This window comes from Mesoplodon densirostris, chromosome 2, assembly GCF_025265405.1.
Source record: "Mesoplodon densirostris isolate mMesDen1 chromosome 2, mMesDen1 primary haplotype, whole genome shotgun sequence".
Taxonomy (NCBI): domain Eukaryota; kingdom Metazoa; phylum Chordata; class Mammalia; order Artiodactyla; family Ziphiidae; genus Mesoplodon; species Mesoplodon densirostris.
In genome coordinates, this window is record NC_082662.1 from 138,401,213 (window position 1) to 138,422,925 (window position 21,713).

The 21,713-nt window shown below is 51.2% G+C and overlaps 1 pseudogene; it reads left to right on the top strand.

The window, feature by feature from the left end:
* The first annotated feature begins 69 nt into the window (after positions 1-69).
* On the top strand, positions 70-20,905 carry LOC132476298 (BCL-6 corepressor-like; annotated as a pseudogene).
* Positions 20,906-21,713: the final 808 nt, after the last annotated feature.

Here is a 21,713-nt window from a genome sequence, read left to right on the forward strand (position 1 = left end):
CCTTATGTTATGGGCCACCTTGAATCCTTTATGGAAACATGTGAACATATATTAAAAATAAAAAAGTAAAATGTGGCCCTACAGCCACTCCGGAATTTCATTGCCCTGAGAGAGGAGTTGGGGCGCATCAGTGACTTCCACAAAGCCTATACTTTCATACGTGCTCCGGGCCAGCCAGTTTCCGGCTTAAGCAAGGAGAATGTTCCAGCGGTAACCAACAAGGATAACCTGGCGACGCCGGTCTCGACTCCATTCCTGGAGCCGACCCTGGGGAGCGACGGCTCTGCAGTCACTTTCGGGAAAACCCAAGAGGATCCCAAACCATTTTGCGTGGGCAGTGCCCCACCGAGTGTGGACGTCACCCCCACCTACACCAAAGACGGAGCTGACGAGGCGGGATCAACCGATGGCAAAGTTCTGAAACCGAAGCCATCTAAGATGGCAAAGAGAATCGCAAACTCCGCTGGTTATGTGGGTGACCGGTTCAAGTGTGTCGCTACTGGACTGTACGCAGACTCCAGTCAGCTCAGCTGGGAGCAGCGGGCATTGCATGTGAGCCCCCCCCCACCCGAATTTCAGGAGCCTGACCAGTTGTCAGGTTTTTTTAATGTGTGAAGAGGAGGGGGCCGGGGGTATGATAGGGCAGGACACCGGGCTGATTTGGTTAATGAAGCTTAGGATAATTTAAATGTTTGAAATGTGTCCAGTAAGGGGACGTAAGTGGATACTTTAAGTTATTCTGTAGATTTTAAGCGAACTCCACTCGAATGCTGATAACGGAAGTTTTAATTATTGCGAAGGATGTCTAAAAGACTGCATGACATTTACCTATCAATCGCTTTGATTTCTCTGCCGTTACTGTACGTTAACAAGTATACCTAAAAGCGCTGCTTAGAATGCCTTACGTGATACTTGGTGGAGGTGTGTAGCGGCCGCATGTCTGTGAGATTCGTGCAATTTTTTTTTTCCACCAAAAAAACAAACACACAAAAAAACCCAAAAAAACAAACCTTGCTTAAAGGGATAGAGTATGTATTTAACTTGCTAGTGAAGGATATATGTTGTATAGGAATTTCCTTAAGGTATTTTATTTTATTTTTTATTTTTTTTTTAGAGAAGAAGCTGGGTTTTTTTAATCCCCACATTTGTTTATTTATTTATTTTTGGCTGTGTTTGGTCTTCGTTTCTGTGCGAGGGCTTTCTCTAGTTGTGGCAAGTGGGGGCCACTCTTCATCGCGGTGCGCAGGCCTCTCACTGTCGCGGCCTCTCTTGTTGCGGAGCACAGGCTCCAGACTCACAGGCTCAGTAGTTGTGGCTCATGGGCCTAGTTGCTCCGCGGCATGTGGGATCTTCCCAGACCAGGGCTCGAACCCGTGTCCCCTGCATTAGCAGGCAGATTCTCAACCACTGCGCCACCAGGGAAGCCCAAGATATTTTACTTTTAATTAAAAGACAAATAAAGTCAAATTGTTTTGCAGTGTTAAGAAAAAAATTGGTTTATGCTTATAAAAATGGTTGAAGTTATCTAAATGATCCATTGAGTGCTCATTTTAATTACATAGATGGAAGGATTACAAGAGGACAGTATTTTATGTCTACCCGCTGCTTACTGTGAGGTCAGTTCTTCAAATTTTTATTACTAGAATCTTACATAAACCTTCTGAGTTAAATTTCATTTCCAGATATACAAAGGGAAGTTTGTGGGCCATGGTCGTCTTTATTCATTGTGCATTTGTTTTCTTTTCTGTTGTGTTTTTGTTTTGCTTTCTTTGCGTTGTGTTTTTGTTTTGTTTTATTTACCTTCGAAAGAGAATGTCTGTCTCTATGCCACAGTGTATGTATGGCTATACATACACACCACATATATCTCTACATACATATGGCTTTACGAATAAAGAGTGTGTGACTAGTTACACATAGACACTCTTACATTTTTATCGTTCAATTTTAAAATATCTCAGTTGTATCATAAATTGTGGTTGGTTTGGGGCAAACTTTTCTTTGAAGATACTTTCCTTTAAGGTAAGGGCAGTGAAATAGCTTCGGTGGTAAGGTGTGTCTTTTTTCCATCTCCGTTCTCTTTCTAGCGTGCAGTGATGCGCTTCTCAGAGTTGGAGATGAAAGAGTGAGAAGGTGGCCACCCCACAACCAAAGACTCCGAGGTGCGCAAATTCAGCCCCGCTGACTGGGAAAGGCTGAAAGGAAGTCAGGACAAAAAGCCAAAGTCGGTCGCCCTGGAGGAGGCCATTGCCGACCAGAACGACAGTGAGAGATGTAAGTGAACCCAGGCGGCTCGCGTGTGGTACCACGTCGGTGGGAACGGGGCGGTTCCGCTCCCAGTGCCGAGGGAGGTGAGAGGAAACAATACGCTTCCGACGGCCCAGCGTCTGGGTGCTGGCTGTTTGGAGAACGGGCTGCTCTGGCCACCCTTCCCAGCTGTGGATTGCAAGGCTGGTTGTCCTTTTGAGCGTTGCGGCATCCAGGAGTGAAGCACCTATGAAATGTTGTTTCCTGGCACGCATCTCCTTTTTCCGGAGAAATGCTAGTCCTGTAGTTGGTAATAGTCTGATACAGTAGAGCAGAGCAATGGCAGTGCAAGACCTCCAGCGTAGCAGGTATGTGTTCTGTTTTGTAGCAGGTACGGATACGGGTTTTTGGTAGCAGTGGAATGACACTTGCAGCCAGAGCCAGACCCTCCAGAGTGACGGTCTCCTATGGGAGGGAGTGGAGAGTACTCGGATTCTCCCTCCGAAGGCAGAGGTTCCGTTCAAGTGAGATGAGGGCTGATGAAGGCACCAGAAAGAGGAGCAGAATTGTTCTCTGTGGCAGAGGCGTGTTCGCAGTCACTAGGAGTTGACAGCACGCTCCGAGGGCGTGGGATCGACGAGGCCGTTCTTCCCACCAGACGGGCTGTATTCGGTTTTGGAGGCCAAACTGGAGAGAAGGCGAGTGTTTGCCTCGAGTCACACTCTGCGGTCCCATCAGCTGCTCCCCCACTGGGGTTGACTTCGGGCTTTGCCCTCGAGACTTCCTGGGCTAATGAGATGCGTTGGCAGCAAGTGGAGGTCTTTCTCCCGCTTTCTTCAGTGTGCGTGCTTGTGTCCTGTGGCCTGCAGCCTGCTCCGGACCCCAGAAACCTCACCGGTGATGGTGAGTGAGGGCACCTAGGTGAACGTCGAGGACAGGGTGGGCGTGAAATCCTCCTGAGACGGGACAGTCGGGGGTGGTGGGCACGTTTGGGAGGCCCAGGCCCTTGGACCCAGTCGTAGGGTCAGCGTTCGCCCGCATGCTTAGGTCGTGGATGCCTGATGCAGTTTGGGAAAATTGTGGTCAGCAACAGCGTGTGCTTCACTCTGCTGCTTGGAGCACTGCCCTCCCCCAGCTCATCTTTGGGGTCAGACAAAGGCCTGTGGCCAGGGTTCTGGGTAAGCCACACCGGGACCGGTTTGTCCTACGTGGCTCCCGTAGAAGGGGATTTCTGGGGCTAGTCAGTGGCGGCCTTACCCGAGGGATGGGGCTCTTGATGTGCCTGGAGTAGACGATTCCGAGCTCCTCCCCTCGGGATTGGAATGAAAAACGGAGGGTCCAGGCCACCCTGGAGTGAAGCAGCAAGAAGGCCTCCCACCTTGCCTGTGCTCACAGCTGACACGCAGCCCTTACCCTCCTGAGTGGCCTCATAACTCAGCTCTTGGGGAAGTTTCTCAGAGAGATGTGATAAAAGTGGGCAAGGCCAAGTTCACGGGGATGCACTTTTCTGAGGAGGGGATCTGCCTGTTCTGGGTGGATGGTGAGGGAGGCTGGAGGAAGGGAGCGGGCAGTTAACCGGCCTCGAGTCTTCTTGCCCTTTTCTCCAGCAACGTGGCCAAACCCAGGGTGGCCGCTGCCCTTCACGTCTCAGTGGCCTCACCCGCCTTTCTTCCCAGAGACGTTTGTGTGCGTCCTTCCCAGTCATTCCTGCTGAGCGTGGAGACGAGAACTCGGTATGGCTGATGGGGAGCAGGGCCTGAGCCCCAGATGATTCCAAAAGCCTCCTCCCCCTACTGCCTGCCTCCAATCTCAGACCGACCAACGGGTCTCTTCCTGGAGCACCCGGGACATTGCCCAGTGAGCCATGAATCGCCACCATGGGAGGGCAGGAGAAGGGTTGGGGAAGTTGAGGGGCTCCGTTTGAAAGATTGGGGCAACGGAGGTGGGTTCCCCACCCACCCTCTGTCTTGTAGAGACGTGGGGTTTGTAAATAGCTGGTCAGGAAAGGCCACCTGAAGGGGCCACTGTTCTTACTGCGGCCTCCACGTCCAAGGCCCAGCAGGTGTTCATTCCATTCAGCGGGATATGAACGGGCCTTCTTTTTCTTGGGCCATCATGTCTTGAGCTGATATGGGCTCAGGTCCTTCTCATGGGTGTCGGTGTGGCTGAGAGCCGAGCTGTGAGCACATGGGAGCTGGGGCGGGGATTTGGGGCGGGCAGGGGTCCCAGAGAGGGTCCAGGACGCCTTCAAGATGCCTTCCCCCTTCTGAGGCAGCCCCTACCCATGGAGGGACCAGGAGCTTCTAAGGTGGTGGGTGCTGTTTGCGCGGCCCTGGTTGTCCTGGTGCGGGTGCATCTTGTTGCTAGGGGCTTGTTTAAGAAAGAAATTAGAGCTTCCCTGGTGGCGCAGTGGTTGAGAGTCCGCCTGGAGATGCAGGGGACGTGGGTTCGTGCCCCGGTCCGGGAGGATCCCACATGCTGCGGAGCAGCTGGGCCCGTGAGCCATGGCCGCTGGGCCTGCGCGTCCGTAGCCTGTGCTCCGAAACGGGAGAGGCCACAACAGTGAGAGGCCCACGTACCACAAAAAAAAATAATAATAAATAAATAAATAAAAAGAAATTAACTTGAAAACACAGTGGCTGAGATACTCATTTATTCTTTATGGTCACATGGGTGGCTGAATGAAATGTTTATTTTAGAAGTTCACCAAATGAGTTTGGAGGTTCCTCAGACTTGGAAGTTCATCACTAGGAACCTCAGTGGCATTTGAAGATGGGGCGGGGCAAGGAGGCATTGGTCCCTTCCTTCTCAAACTTGGAGTAACCATCTCCCTTGCCAACCACTTGGCTGGGACAGGCCTAGGACCTGCTCAGTGGCAGTGCCTGGCCAGGAGCTGGAGGAAGCCTCAGTCAAGGGGCTTCATGAAATTTCTTTGCTCAGGGAACTTCTCTTCCAGCTGAGCACCTGCACGTTTGTAAACTACTTTGGAACAGAGATCCCCTGCACTCCTTCTGTAGCGGGTGTAACTTTTAACAAGGTTAGCCCTGACTGGAGGTGCTATTATAGTTAAGCTACAGAGAAGGGGATTTTAATCCTGGGGAGCCTTCCAGCGACTCAGAACCCTCTCACCTTGTTTAGGCCTCACTGGGCATGGCTCAACAGTGGTGAGGGTGCTTTGTTGCCACAGTGACTTGTAAATGTTGCTGTGGTGATGCTTCTGTGAGGTGATGCTATGGTACAACCATAATGAATTTGGGATATATGTGCTGTGAGTCATAGGACCATGCTGCAGGGACCACGTTCACATCTTGCTTAGACTGGGTGACCAAGGGCACATGGCTTCCCACTTTTAGAAGGGCCAAAAGTAGCAATGATGGCAAAGCCTGATGGTTAGGATCCCCGTGTATCTATTTATCTCCCCATCTCCTTTGCCCTCAAGGGTCATCCTCCTGTGGGTCGTGGTTAGAACAGTCTTTGAGAAGCTCCAAGTGACACGGAGCCTCTACCCCATAGCTGGTGGCCATGGGCATCTTGGGCAGTCGGGGTGGGTGTCGTTCAGGTTTATTACTGGCCTGGGTAAGGTCACACTAGCGTAAGGTCTTGGGGGGCCTTAGCTGAGGGGAATTGAGTTCTTTGCCCTGAAAGGCTCCGGGGTTGGGGGAAGGGTGGATGGACCTAGTTTGGAAAAAGAAACTTTAAAATTGGACATGGGGGTTCTTAAGGTAGCCCTTCCATTCCTCCATGGATCCCCTCCCACGGAGCTTTTAGGGAAGGCTGATTGGACCAGAGAAGTCCAATGGTGTAACCAGCAGGGCTCACCTCTTAAAATTTCGTACATTTCAGGCCTGAGATTCAGGCTGGTCTGAAAGTCTTGGCATCTTTTGGTTAAAGGGCTTTTTCCAGCCTTTCTCTGTGCTGAGCCCGGCCCGTGATTATGAAGCCCACCCTGGAGGGAGGCTAACAGTAACATTCCCACTTTACAAGTGAAGGGGGCCGAGTTGTAAAGCGGCGCCATTCCTGCCCGAGTGTTTAAGAGGGTCACAGAGCAGCCGGAGTGAGAGTTGCAGCACGCCGTCTTTACCGGGCCTGCGGTAGCCTGGGCTGCATCACCCGTAAGCACAGGCCAGGAGTTTGGGGTTTCTCCTGCTGCCATGACAGGAGACCCTCGCGGTTGGGGTGATTCCACCATTCCGGCAAGAGTAGGTGGGGATCTGTCCCACCTTGGGATACCCTTGGAGAAAAGCTAAGTGTGTTCCACCATTGAGAACACAGGTCAGGCTAGCCCAGGCCAGGGTGAGGTTCATCCCCACAACTGACTGCCATTAAATGCTGGGAATGCCCCCAAGAGAGGCTGATCAGGGGACCAGCCGGCTGGGCAGAAGTGGGAGTGATACTTGAAGTGGTCTAGGGAGTGGAGGAGGAATGCGAGCAGCATGTGAGGGGTCTGTCTATGATTTCATCTAGAAAAACGGGCTGTGGGAGCTTAGCTCAGGTGTTAACGAAATACCAAACTCATACACCCACCCCCACCCCCGGCCGGTGATAGACACAGGGTCATCTTCGGGGAACTCTTTAACAGCACAGTGATCATTATGGAATTATTTGTGTGTTAGAAACAATGTGACTAGCAAAGCAGTTGAACTGTTTCTTTGGCTAGAGCAAAAGTGAGGAGTGATGTTAGGCTGGGGTGATTGGAGGAAAAGCCCCAAGTGGATGCTAGATTGAGCAGAGGGGGCAGGAGCAACACAGGCGGAGCTGGGGTGTGAGCAGTTCAGCCCTGCCCGCCGCCCCCCCACCCCCCACCCCCCATGAAGGGGGTTGGAGTCTTGTCTTTGAAATGTCCTTAGATGCTTGTTGCCTGGGAAGGAAGGCGTGGAGACGTGCCAGGTGGGGTGACTGGTGTCACTGAGGGCCTTCTTCCTAGACAGGAAATAGGAGCAGCCCCTCGATGGCAGTGAAATGCTTCCCCCCCGCCACGGGTGTGGAAAGAGGACAGACGGACTTGTAGCAATCTGGTTGAGTTCTTTGAAATTGCCCTTGACCCTTGTGTGTGCACCAGGAAGCCTTTCCTTTCCCTTTGCCAGGCTCCTCTTCCCTTGGTCTCCCCAGTTTCCCAGCCTCCCACCATTCTTTCCCTACCCTTTTTCTTCACCCTTGCCCCTGCTGACCCAAGTGAACATTGGTGCTATGTCTGTGTAGATGGCAGTTGGGGGCTATTTGGTCTCTTGATGACATCAGCCTTTTTTGTTTACTAGCAGCTGTTTCCATAGTAATTTGTAGCTCCGCCCTGATGGGTTGGATCTTACTGTGAGGTCACTCACCCCCCCCCCCCTTTAAGTGTAAGCCACCTTGGAGAGTTAAGCAGTTAGGGAGTTATCTCACATGCCTATAGAGGGATGGTGTAGATGCCTCACCTTGACCCTTGAAGGATGGATCGTGAGTGAGCTACGCGCCTCATTTTCTGCTTTCTTTGCTGGTTGTGTTCAGCTGTCCTTCCTTTGGGACGTCTTTCTGAGGGTTTTGTGCTTCCAGCGTATGAGGCCCCTGGTCTCCAAAGGGAGGTGGTCTGTTGGTAGCAGATTGCCTTGGGCATGGGGGTCCTGCCTGCTCCTGGTGACCTTTGTTCCCTCCTTTCCGTGTTGTCTCCCCTCCCCTAGGGGAGTGTTATGATGGAAGCAAACCTGACCCCTTCGAAGCCCCAGAAGACAGTGAGGACTACTTCATGGACACGGAGCCCCCCAGAGAGCGCCCCCCGCCGACCAGGCGGCCCCGGACGCGTCACGCAACCCCACCCTCCGGCTGAACAGAAAGCGCAAGGTCTCTGGCGTTAGGAACCACACTGAGACCACTGTGGAAGAGCTCCCGGAGGACTCTCTGCTGAAAGCCAAGCGGAGACGGGTCTCCAAAGGTGAGCTCGGTTTCACTTCGGGCCCGCAGGGCACCCTACGGAAGTCCTGGAGCGGAGCAGTGGAAAGTTCCAGTCCCACCCTGGATCCCTGGGGGGAGCCACTCACACCTCCCCACCTCCCACCCCCCCAAAGCCAGGTGCCGGGGCTGGAGCCCAAAGGTGGCCAAAGGCAAATAGGCCCCCTCCCGAGACTTGGTGACAAGTTCAGCCAACACAGTGACCACACCCCTCCCCTCCCCCACCCCTGTTAGTGATGTGTAAGACAGTTTGTTCCCCGCCCCGGGGGGCTTCTTCATTAATTTGTAGTTATTTCTCCATTAGCTGACTGGCCTGAGAGGGAAATGACAAACAGTTCGTCTAACCACTTAGAAGAGCCACATTATAGTGAGCTGACCAACCTGAGGTGTGCATTGAATTAACAGGGCTCCATCCCAGAAAGCAGCGCCGCTTGCTGCACCTTAGATAACGGCGGGAGCAGCAGGTGTCGGCAGCAGAGAGCAAACCTGGCTGGCAGGGCAGGAAGGAAGTGACCCAGGCGGTTCAGCCTGCGGTCACCCCCCCAGGGCAATAGCATCTCCTAAGAGAAACCTGGCAGGAAAAGGGCAGAGGCCAAAAGCAACAGAAGCTGGTTGGAGGAGTCCCTTAAATGCAGTGACAATGAACAAGGTACGCATGGGGCGGGGGGCGCTCCTGGAGGGTGGATCACCCGCCCTCTGTGGGACACGGCCCTGGAGGGGACCTGAGCGCCATCCAAGTTGACAAGAGTAGCGTGTGGCGAGCGGGGAGTTTTCTTCATGAGGTCCTTTCAGCCTGCACACTTCCTTATGGAATGGACAGTGAGGCGGGAGCTCGACTTCCTGGGCTGCTCCTCATCACCCAGCCCGCGGCTGGGCAGGAAGGGAAGTCTTGGGTGACCCCGGGCTCTTGTCAGTGCCCTCATTCCAGCCTCAGGCTGTCCCCAGTCGCCCTGTCCCGAGCACCCAGGCCCCCCACGGGTGGGGACGGGAGCGCACGAAGGGCTGGCTTCTGCCCTCTCTTGCGGCCCTTTGAAGCGACTTGCCATTTGGCGTTTCGTGGGTTAGCCTATTTGCCGGTTGAATGTGGGATAATTAAAATATTAGTTCTTTGAAAACATAATTGGTATATCTTTAAAAACTGAAGCTGCTCCAACGATCAGTGCTAACAATGGGCTTTTCTTTCCTCACCGGCTACAACTGTGTAACGCCCGCTTCTTCTCCCCGTGACAGATGTGCTGTGCATGGACGAAGAAATGGATCGGCAGCCTTCGCCCCTGCCGCAGAAATACACCGACAACAGTGAGAAACCATCCGGGAAGCGACCGTGCAAAACCAAGCATTTGATCCCTCAGGAGCCCAGGCGGGGCTTGCCGCTGCCAGGGGACTCCTGTGTGGACAATGCGGATGGCAAGGTACCTCTTGCCCCTGGCTCTCCCCCGCCCCCCGGGCCTGTGCAGGCACATCCCGCCTGCTTACTTCTCTGCTTCTGGGGACAAAGCTTTCCTTTTCCTGAACCCCTCCCCCCAAAACGTCACTGCCCCTTCCTAGGGGACCTGTCTCCTGGGTGGTGGTGAAGTTTCCAGCTAGTAAAAATGCAACCCTTTCCTCACGCCCCACCTCCCACTGACAGAGAGGAGGAAAAGTGCTTTCCTCCACTCAGGAGCGGCCTGAGCCCAGTTCCGACTATGATCTTTCGCCGGCCAAGCAGGACCAGAAGCCCTTGGACCGTTTGCAGCAATTGTTACCAGCTTCCCAGGCCTCGCGGCTGACATGCTCAAGCTCCCCTCCAGAGACCACTCAGTCCCGCCCGATGCCACCGGAAGCGCGGAGACTTATTGTCAATAAGAACGCGGGCGAGACCCTCCTACAGCAGGCCGCCCGGCTTGGCTACGAGGTGAGCATCCTTGTGGGTGCCCCGGATCAGGATCCGCCGGCTGCTGCTCCTTGGGTGGGGGACACACTGGCTGGGGATGGGGGGCGGGTCTCAGAGCCCAGCCCCCTCCACGTGGCGGGCTGGGCTGGGTGTTCCAGCAGGGTGTTTGCGTTGGCCCCGCTCACACTGCGGGCTCTTTGGTGGCTTGTTCAGTCGTGGTGTGAAAAGAAAGGCAGGCCTCTCTGATGTTCCATTCCCGTTCAGGCAGGTAGGCTGCTTCGGCCGGTCCCAGCTCACTTATCTCTGATATAAAATCTGACCTAACCCAGGGCTTGGCGACCAGGGGAATTTTAATGAGCCCTTTTGGATTCTGAATAGCACGAAGGAGAGTAGTTATTAGCTCTAATAACTTGTGCTATTTGGGGCAGAGTGATGCCCCTGTGGGGTAGCAGGTGGGAAGTGTCTGTGCAGAGTAGGGGTGGGAGTGGGGCAGACCTGAGCAGTCTCTTTCTGAGAGGGCACGGGAGCCGAGGGCTGATGGGCGGGGAGCAGGGGTTGAGCCTTGCACAAAACTCCCTGTCCACACTGCTGTATCCCAACCCAGCACAGCTGATGACAGTGATAGCCTCTATTGCTAGAGCAACATAGACAGAAAGATAGGTGATATCTGTCTAAGCCCGTGTGATCTGTAGTAACTCCTTTCACCCTTTTAACATCTTCACTTGGGAGTAACGAGTACTAGCCCACTCTCGGATGAGGAAACTGAGCCTCAGAGGGGTTAGCTGATACCCGTACAGGTAGCAATCCAGCAGTGCTCCACAGCCCACCACTCCCCACCACGCTCCTCAGCAAGACTGGCTCACATTGGAATTGCCCTTTTTACAGTTCAAAATCTCTGTGAGACAGATGACTCCCTCTGCCCTGTGCAGTTCCCCCACCATACTTGTCAGTAGCAATTGTGATGTAATAGCCCACAGGGCAAAGGCATTTTTCTGTGCTGGCATCAGCCCTCTGGGAGTTGAATGGTGACAGTAAAATGCAGCCCAGAAGGCTGAGCGTGGAGGTGTGGATGAGCATTGGGGTGGCAGGACCCAGGCTGGCCCGGAGCCCTGGCGCCCACACCCTCAGCCAGCTCTGTGCCCCTGTCCCCCGTCTCCCGTCGTCCCCCCACCCCGGTCCATAGTGCCGTGAGCCCTTCGAGGTGTGCCTGCCTTGGCCATAAGGCATGACTGTGGGTGGGAAGTTGGAAGCACTAGGGCTATGCTTAATTTGGGGTGTTTTTTGTTGTTGTTGTGGGTTGAATGTGCTGTTGTTTATATCTACACGTCGCTTGGAGACCTCTCCATTAGCTAGAGAGCACTTTCTGGTAGTTAGCGCAGTTACTTGCAGGTGAAGTCCAAGGAGCACCCAGTTGGTTTCCCAAGAGCTGAGAGCGGGCGCCTAGGAGGACAGAGCAGATGTTGCACATAGTGCTGAGCTAGACCCCCCGTGGTTGAGAAAATAGACTCCTTGCTTCCAGCAAACGCTGGAGGTGGGGGGGAGCCCCCAACCCCAACTTTTGGGTTAGGGTTGAGAAAGTAGACTCCCGCTTCCAGCAAATGCTGGAGATGGGGGGGGCGGGGTGCTGCTGCACCGGCCGTGGAGGGCGGGGCTCCAAGCCCCACCTGTGAACTTGGCATCATTTCCAGCAGCCTCCCTTTGGGACCAGAGACGTCAAAAGACCCTCGTTGGTCCTCTAAGACAGTTTCCATTTTGGTTTGGTGGCTCTGAGGCCTAGACCAAGGGGCACTTGATCCATACTTTTTTAGGCTACCTGGCCTTTGATTGCACAGGAAGCCTTGGGAATGTTTATGGTCGGATTTGTTTTTTTCTTCAAATGTAAATTTCAATATGTAGATTACACGGATCACCAGTGTTGATGCTGAACATTGTGACAAGTAGATAGATGAACGCTTTCAACTTTGAATCCAACTTTCTGGGATTTCTCTGGGCAGAATTTTATTTTATTTTATTTTTTATTTATTTATTTTTTTGCGGTACGCAGGCCTCTCACTGTTGTGGCCTCTCCCGTTGGGGAGCACAGGCTCCAGACGCGCAGGCTCAGCGGCCATGGCTCACGGGCCTAGCCGCATGTGGGATCTTCCCGGACCGGGGCACGAACCCGCGTCTCCTGCATTGGCAGGCGGACTCTCAACCACTGCTCCACCAGGGAAGCCCTCTGGGCAGAATTTTAAATGTTGGGATGATGGCCCAGTTGGGAGATGTGGCAGCTTCAACCTTTTAAAATTGAAGGACAGTTTGCTTAACCAGATAAGGGTGTGGTTTGGGAGGGTTTCCCTGAAGTTTTGTCTTCAGCATTCTTGGTTATTTTCTTCTGCTTAGCCAAAGATACCATGTGCAGTATAAAGGCTGTCTGAGCTTTATGTCATGATAATCTGGTTCTGGAAGTTAAGAAACACACTCTGGCTTCAGATCCGCGTTAAATAGATCACTTGCATGGCCAAAGACCTCAAACCTTTCCCTCCTGGGAAAAAGGTTTCTATTTCTTAGGCTAAAACGCCAGTGTGCAGCCACATGCTTGTGCCTTTAGCGGTGATGGTTAAATTTTCTATGAATTGAATAAGTCATGTTTTTTAAAAAGTTAATGAGGCATTTAATTAATGAACAACGTCGGGTTCATGGCCTTTATGGTTACATTTTGCGGGCAATGGCATTCGGCTTATAGCCGCTGAACAGAGAGCTGTCCAACAAAAGCAGTTGGATTTTGCTCGGGAATGGCTGGGCTGCCCTTCAGACACTCCCGTTTATTTCTAGTGGAGAAAATAAACCAAGGAATGTGTTGCGTCGACAGACTCGCCCCGCCTCTTCACCTTTCAGTTAGAGAAAGTGTTGGTGGCGATGGTTGCCATCCATTTAGAGGCCATCACCCTCCTAGCTAGGAGAGTGTAGTTAGCCCACTTGACCCCCAACAGAGAAGGCCTGTGGGATGCTCGTCACAGCTGGATTGCATCCCTCTAACTGGGGCCCTCTTGGGCCTTTTGAATCTTCCCAGCTGACCAGGTACCAAAGACCTGAGTTATAGGTCTAGTACTTCATGTTAATTGAACTTGGGGTTTAATATCTCTGGGCCTCAGTTTCCAAGTGTTGAATGAGGATAGTACTGCCTTCCTTTCCTGCTATCTCCTGGGTTCCTGTGGGTGACAGAAGACGTCCTCATCTGGGGAAATGAGAAGCACTGTGTAAACAGTGGGATCAACGTGGTTGAGTTAGGACAGCCCGTGGCAAAAGGTCTGACCTGGCCGTGGGGCTACTGCTGCCTTTGCTGCCATCTTCCAGGAGAAGAGAGTTGACTTACCCACCAGCTTGGACGGCCTTTCATTTCCGGGTACCCTTGAATCTGCCCTAGTAGTGATGAAGGTTTCCAGGCGAAGGCCGTGATTGTCACAGCAAATACACCCTGGGTTGAGTAAATTGATCTGTGCACAGCAGTTGGTGGCGTCCAGACCTGATCCCAGAGCCACGTGACAGGGCCTCTCCCTGGCTGGGGCACACAACTCATTAGCTTGCAGCCGTCCACTCAAGTCTGGCTAGTGAGGGCCTGCTAAAAGAGCAGCAGCTTCATGCGGTATCCTGGATACCAGGGCTCGGGGCAGGTGGCCTGGGAGCCCAGAGGATTGTGGGCTTTCTGGCAGGTTGGGATGTAAACGGAGAAACGCATTCGTGGGCGTGCCTTTTCTCTTCCTCTTCTTGTTTTGGAAGGGAGCTGCTGCAGTGACCTGAAGTAACAGGGCACCGATGGCCAGGTTTACCAGCATGCCCCACTAGGTTCACGTGGTAAGCAAATGGAACATTCTAGTTCGCTCCCAAGTGAGTGGTCACCTTTGATTGGCGTGTCCTCTAAAGGGCATAAAAGGTTTTACAGAACCCATCTCACACTTATGGGCGGCTAGAATGACCCCCGTTTTAGGCTTAACAGATGAATTACCTGAGAGATGTCACAAGGAGGCCTGTTCTGACCCCATCCCATCCCCCCTTACCCAGCAGACCATGTGTTGGGCCACATGCACGTTCTGCCTACTCCCAGCTCTCAGAACCTGACAGCTCTCTGCTGGGCACGACTTACCCAGTATAAACAGTATAACGTGTTTTCTGGTGGCAGATGCTTTCGATGTGTCTGAAAACTTTCTTAAGGTAATAAAACATTGAATAAATTCCTGCTCTGCTTACTGGGAGTGGTTCATATTAATCTTTTAACAAGCCAAAGAAATAAGGTTAATAACAGTGATTCTAATGCACAGTGTTGACACAGAACATCTCCGGCGGGGGGGGGGGCGGTGAACGTTTTATTTGATTCTTGAAATGTGGAGGTTGCAGCCTGTGGTGTATCAGGTTCCTGTCATTAACTTGAGTAAATATGAAAATATTAGACTGATTCTGCCCCGAGAGGGTGGAGTGAGGCAAAATAGGGGGTGGGGTTATTGGAGGCATTTTGTGTCATTCCTCGAGGATGGAGGGAGAGAGCTTCTCTTTAACTCTACTTAACATACAGACAAGAGCATCTGAGGCCCAGGTTCTGATTTGGGGTCTTAACAGGGGGCGCGAGGATGTAGCTGACCTGGGTGTCCCTGCTTCTCTAAGCTGGGGAATGTTCTCCGGCTGATTTAAGCTCTCTTTAAGTGTTGGTCATCCATACTTTTATCTAAACTTGTGTTATCGTCCACTGCCACCGACTGAACAGACCCATCAAGTGAGAATGGTCTGTGCTTGGCAACGTGTCATCTAAGATGTTAGCAGCCGTGACACCTCTGTACTGGTCACGTCGGCCCCTGGGCTGAGGGCTTTCATCGCTATCCGAATGCGTCCTCTCAGCAGCCCTGTGGAAGCTTGGAGAAGTTCAAGGGTAACTTGCCCATGGCCAGGCCACTGGTGCAGCAGAGCCTTAGACAACACTGTCTACATCTCCAAGCCCTTCTCACGCACTCTCGCCCCCCACCAGGATGCCTGCCGCCTGCCCGCGCCATGGTGGGCTTTTGGCCCCAAGGATGTATGCCTTTGAAAGTGGGCACCGCCAAGCTATGGGGAGGTCAGCCTTACAAGGTTCACTGTATGGTGGTCTGATGGTATCTCCTCTCCTCTCCTCTCCCCGTAGGAAGTGGTCTTGTACTGCCTGGAGAACAAGATTTGTGATGTGAACCACCGCGACAACGCAGGTTACTGTGCCCTGCACGAGGCTTGTGCAAGAGGTTGGCTCAACATCGTACGACACCTCCTCGAATGTGGCGCCGATGTCAACTGCAGTGCCCAGGATGGAACCGGGTCAGTGGCGGTCTTGCTCTTGGCCTGGCCCTGCTGGGGCATAGGCAGTGGTTCTCAGGGTGTGCGGGGAACCCCAGAAGGAAAGATGGAGAGTGAGTGCCCTGTAAGCACACTGATGGCGGAGTCCTCTAGAATGGAATCGGACAGATCTTTCTGGCAAATTTACATAGAACTTTAAAACTTTGTGATGCTCTTATGGACAGAAGTCCCTGAAAATGTTGAGCCTGCATGAATAATCAGGGGTGTTCTCTTTTAAGACCCTGGACTCTTCACCAGCGTCTGTTGAATCACAATCTTTAACATATATGTGAGTTGAAAGTTCCAGGAGTACAGACAGGTCCAGTGGCAACTGGCTTGATAGGACCTGCCGTGTCCACCCACATCCCCGGGCCTGGCCCCCACTCTGTCCTTGACCTCGGTTTATTGGCCAGAGGCACAGGTCTGAGTCAGCCAAACATCTTCCTGGTTGTACCTGGGATGCCACCACGAGGCAGGGCACTGGGGCTTTCCTGACAGTCATAAAATTAGCAAAACCGTAAGGTATTTGGTGGTTCATGGTTTCCAAATAGCATCCTTTCTGGATGGGACTGCGGACAGTGTTCCTGACCCCAGCGGACACGGGCAGGAGGACTCTGTACCCTCCTGAGAACTCGCCCTGCCTGTCGACTGCTTCTGGGCGAGAGGGTTGATCACTCATCTCCAAGTTGGTTTCAGGAGAGGTTCCACTTTGCCCCTAGTTTCTTTTACAAACTGCACTTTTGGGGTTTTGTTTGTAATGGTATAACAATGGCTTGTCGTATCTGCTTCCGTGATGCTGGGGTTCTTCCCCCCACCCCGCCGTACATTACCTTCTTACAGTCTGTCACTATTTAAGTTCATTGGAAACGTTTTCATCGTGGCCTGAGTTCCTCCTTGGGCCATGCATTAAGAGAGATTTGCATTGAAGAATTAGGCCTGAGATGGTCCCTTCACCTGTCCCGTAAAGGGTTATGTGTTGAAATAACAGAGTAATTTGTCGCAGCGACCGTACACTCACCTCCTCGGTCAAATAGCGTGCCTACGAGGCTTGGCTGCACACGCTCGATTTTGCCCCGTGTCCGTAGAAGCAAGCGTCGCGTGCACAGGTGGAATCCCCCGCACCTCTCCTAGGCCTCTCCACGATGCTGTCAAGAATGATCATCTCGAAATTGTCCACTTGCTCCTCTCCTATGGTGCTGATCCTACCCTGGCTACGTACTCAGGTAGAACCATCAAGAAAGTGAACCACAGCGAACTTCTGGAGAAGTTCTTAACAGGTATGGCAGAGGTCAAGACACGGTCTTGTTCAAGCATCTAGACGGTGACTTCACAGCCTTTCACCTGGGTTCCCCCTACCCCCACCCCCCGTTTACTCTAAGTGACCCTTTACTGGGAAAAGCGGCCCAACGTTAGTCTGTCAGAGAAGAGATACATACTTTGAGTTTTGCAAGGTGGGGGGCTGGAAAACTCTTAGCTAGCCAGGCTAGCTTTTGTTTGGCAGGCTGGGGCGGTGAGGCGGGCAGTCCCTCAGGAAGGCGGGTGGACGCGTGGGGAGGTTTCAGTCAGATACCTGGAGGCGTGTGCAGTGGGACTTGTCAGGAGGTGACACCAGCCCCAGCGTGAGATGTTCCCGAACTCCAGCAGCATTTGCCTCTTACCAGCAAGCGTTATCTTGTTTCTCTCTCTCTCTCCCCCTCTCTCTCCAGACTGTTTAAATAACCTGCAGGCTCCTGACGACGGTAACCCCGGTTGCTCTTCGGAGTTCTCTGGCAGCTGTGTGTGTGGTGAGCAGCCTTGTTCGTTTCAGTTGGGCGGGTGGGGGTGGGGGTGGGGGTGGTGCTGTGAGCAGGGCTTGCTTGGGAAAGAATTTTTCCAGGGTCCTTTTTGGAGAACAGCTGGAACCTTGCTCCAGCTTACTGACCTCTCTCTTGTTTGCCCCCCCGGTTAAAACCAGATGATGAAAGTGGTTACGACGTTTTAGCAAATCCCCCAGGACCGGAGGACCAGGATGACAGCAACGAGGCCTATGGTGACCTATTGGAATTTGAATTTTCCAAAAGCCCCCTTTTGCCGTGTTATAACGTTCAGGTGTCCGTCGCTCAGGGGTGAGCGTGGCCAGCGTGTGGTCGAGAGCCAGCCCAGCTGCTCTATGGGGTGGCAGGAGTTAGAAATCCCCTTCAGCAGATGAGGGTGGATGGGTTGGGGGGTGAGTAAATTCCTCACCAAGTGTCCACCGACCTCACATAATGCAGTAGAACTTTTCCAGAAAAGTTTGGGGGGTGGGAGGGCTCCCCAGCCAACTGCCCTCATTGGAACACATCCCTAGAGCCCAAAGGACACGGGAGTCAGCGACTGCAATTGCACAGTTTCAGTCACTAAACTCTTGGGGAAGGGATCCTCCCCAAACGGCTACCGTAGGGGCCTTCCAAGGCGCGTGAGGTCCACGGGACGATACTGACGTACCCTCTTCTCATATAAGATTAGAGAAAGCCGTATGTGGCACCTGGGATCTTATGTGTCTTCAGATTTGCTTAGATCGAGTCTTGTCCCCACAGTCGGGCCACTGTGCCCCATGACCAACCCTTCGGAGTGAACACATCAGGAGACCTTGCTCTGCTGTGTGTTGACCCCGGTGCTTAAGGAGTAGCATCCTCCTTGGACTCTGAGGCTGGGAACGTGTCTGCCTTTGTGGTGACATTCTATTCGGGATAGAGATCATAAAGCGTGGCAGGGTATCAGGAAGGATTGTACCACCTCCCTTCTCGAAAAAGCCTCACTCCCGGCAGCATTGAGGGGCGGGTTGGAGGTGTGGGAAAGGAAAGGAAAGCCAGGTGACCTCGAGTGTTTCTCATGCTCTCTCCGTGAGGGCCGGAGGAGAGGAGAGGTCAAAGAGGTGTTTGCCATCTCCCTTGGGTTGGCATACAGACTGGTTTTCCCCAGTGACTAGAATGGGGTGCACTTACTTGGAGAGGGGTGACCTGAGTTGTGGCCAGAGCCAAGGCAGCACTGGGGTGGCCTGCAACGAGGCTCGTTCAGGGGCGCTGCTCCTGCTTTTGTCTAAGTTGGCTGATCCACCCTAGGTGGTCTCCTAACACATGCACATGAGTCCAGAGTTCCCCCAATAGAAGTAGATCTTCCAGGCTTTCCTGGTGGCGCAGTGGTTAAGAATCCGCCTGCCAGTGCAGGGGACACAGGTTTGAGCCCTGGTCCGGGAAGATCCCACACGCCACGGAGCAACTAAGCCTGTGCGCCACAGCTACTGAGCCTGCGCTCTAGAGCCCGCGAGCCACAACTAGAGAAAGCCCGTGCGCAGCAACAGGCCCAACGCAGCCAAAAATAAATAAATAAATAAAATTAAAAAAAAAAGAAGAAGAAGTAGATCTAAGGACAGTGAGAAGTGGGGTAGGGGTGGGGTAATCAAAGTGGAAGCAGCAGGCCCTTTCACCGCCAGGAGACGGGTAGTTCATAGTTGGGAGCGCTTCTCATTTTGCCGGAAACTCAAACCACTGTCCTTTCTCTGGTGCAGGCCTCGTAACTGGCTGTTGCTCTCAGACCTGCTCAAGAAACTGCAAATGTCCTCCTGCATATTCCGCTGCAATTTCCCAAATGCGGAAATTGTCACCATCGCGGAGGCCGAGTTCTACTGGCAAGTGTCAGCAAGTCTCTTATTCTCTTGCCCCAAAGACCTGGAGTCCTTTAATCCGGAAAGTGAGGAGCTCTTAGATCTGGTGGAGTTCACGAACGAGCTTCAGACTCTGCTGGGCTCATCCATGGAGTGGATCCTCCCCAGAGACCTGGACTCAGACGACGACTGGTGAGCTCGCCGGGGCCCGCCGTGTACAGTGTGTCATGGTGTTAATCCTTGTGCATATGTGTCATAATACGACTATTTCTGTAAAGAAAGGACACTATGAGACACGACTCCAGTCGGAAGGACTTTGAAACATGTTTTTTTGTTTTTAAACTTTTAAGTCAGTTTTTATGAAGTTGTTAGTAAAGTTTCTTTACTTTTCAATGTACACATGCTTTGGAATATGTTTGTTTTTACTCGGAACAATTGTTTCTTTTCTTTTTTAAGGAGAAAAAAAATAAGGAAAAGGAGCTCCACACTTTGACTTAATTTCATACAAAGCTCCGACGACAGAGGCCATAACTGTTGAGAGTTGCCTTTGGGGCAAATTAAACCAGTAAAATTTTAAACTCTTCCTCCATATTAAAGGGATTGAATAAATTGGCCACTTTGGTGCACCTGTGTCTTGTGAATTGTCCAGTTGGAGATGGAGGTTTAGAAAGTGAGTTTCAGTCTTGTTAAGTCTCTTCCCATCAGACTGGTCTCGTGATTTCCTACCCACCATGTTACTTCCTGTCTACCTTTCCTTGGTGTTGTTCATGCCTGGATTGTCTCCTGTACCTGCTCAAACCTTGGTCCATTCTCATTTGTACCATGGAAGTTTGTCATGCCGGATACTGTCAGAACTAATTTTACTTAAGTTTGTGTTAAGCCACAAACCACACATTTTGTATATTTTCTGTTTTTTGTGTTTGTCTATATTTTATGGTTTCGCTTCAAGAAATACTATGGGAAGGGAAATAGCAAGATGTAAAGAGCAAAAAAGTCATCATTCTCTTTAAATTGTAGAACATCTATCTGCAATCATAATTATGATGCACTGTGGTATGTGTTAAAATAGTAAATACATGTAACGTCCCGTAGGAGCAGCAAACTCAGTGGTGTTGGTGAGGGTGTGTCATGGAAGTAATCACAAAGCAGGTGACTGTTGGTTGGGGTCCTGAAACATTAGTGTGCCTTCCCTGTGTCCAGTAGTGGTCTGGAGGAGTCAGGAAGCCTGCCTTTGAATTTGAGGGAACAGAGGGTTTGAGGTCCTCTCTCTTCTATTGCTCTAGTACACTGCATAGCAGCAGTATACTGGGTTTATAGTTGACGTTTAAATCGCTGATTGATCATTAAGATTGGGATGTATCTTTGGCAATGAAAATAGGAAGAATCGTATGCTTTTTCTTTTTTTTCTTTTTTTTCCTATATCTGAAAAGGTATGTAGTACTTTGCTGAGTGGTTGGGAATAAAGTTTGCAGTATTCAGTGTATTCACTTTTAGTATCTAAATAGAATTAAACTGTTGCTGTAAACTGGAATAGCACTTTGTTACTGACAAGTTTTAGAATGCATCTGTTCGTCAGTTACCTGTTTGGGAAGATTGTAGTTAATGATTTTAAGAATGTGGCTATAAACCTCCAACTGACTCAAGAAAAGCAAATAAGTCAAGATTGACAAATGTATAGGCTCTTCATCTTATTGTGTGTGTGGATTTTTTTTTCCTTTTAGTTATTTGTCAAGGTATGAAGAATTCTATCACACTTAAGACAAGTTAAGTAAACTTCACAGGGTGTATTCTGACATGGCAGGGAGCAGATCACATGGCCTAGATCTTAAAGGTGATTTTATGTTTAAACTTTCATGAAAACATATGTGATTGAAATACATTAATATATTGATACAGAGGGCAGTTCATTTTTGTCTTTTTTTTTTTTTTTTTTTTTTTGCCGTACTGTTGTGGGGCCTCTCCCGCTGCGGAGCACAGGCTCCGGACGCGCACGCTCAGCGGCCATGGCTCACGGGCCTAGCCGCTCCGTGGCATGTGGGATCTTCCCGGACCGGGGCACGAACCCATGTCCCCTGCATTGGCAGGCGGACTCTCAACCACTGCGCCACCAGGGAAGCCCTAATTTTTGTCTTTTGATACATGTGAGTGCAGCTTTCATTTTGCTGAAAGAATATGACCAGTTTTCAGTTTGGGATTCTACCATTTAGTAAAGATAGTCCACTTAATTTTAGAAATAAGAGATTTAATATATAATACCTAATAATACTTTTATGTATGTTTTTTTACTGAAAATATTTATTGTAATACTGTGAAGAAACTATGCCATTATAGTCTTCAAGACTTAAATGAATCAAGTGTTTATTAGCTGTTGTAGTTTTTAAACAAATAAAAGTACATCAGCAATTTGTAAATACAGTTTTTAAAATAATGCCTTAACAACTTTACAGTGGTTATAATGACTGTATTTAGGCCTAAAGTTAGTTAATAATTTGACATGAAGGCTTTTTAATAGTTTGATGGTGCAGATCAGGGATAGGTAAACTCTGGCTGGTGGGCCAGATCCAGCCCGTCGCCTGGCTTTGTAAAGGAAGTTTTTCTGGAACGTAGTCGCACAGATTGTTTACATGGTAGTTATGGCTACTTTCACCCTACACCAGTGGGGCAGAGTAGTTGCAACAGAAACTGTATAGCCCACAAATCTGGAAATGTTTA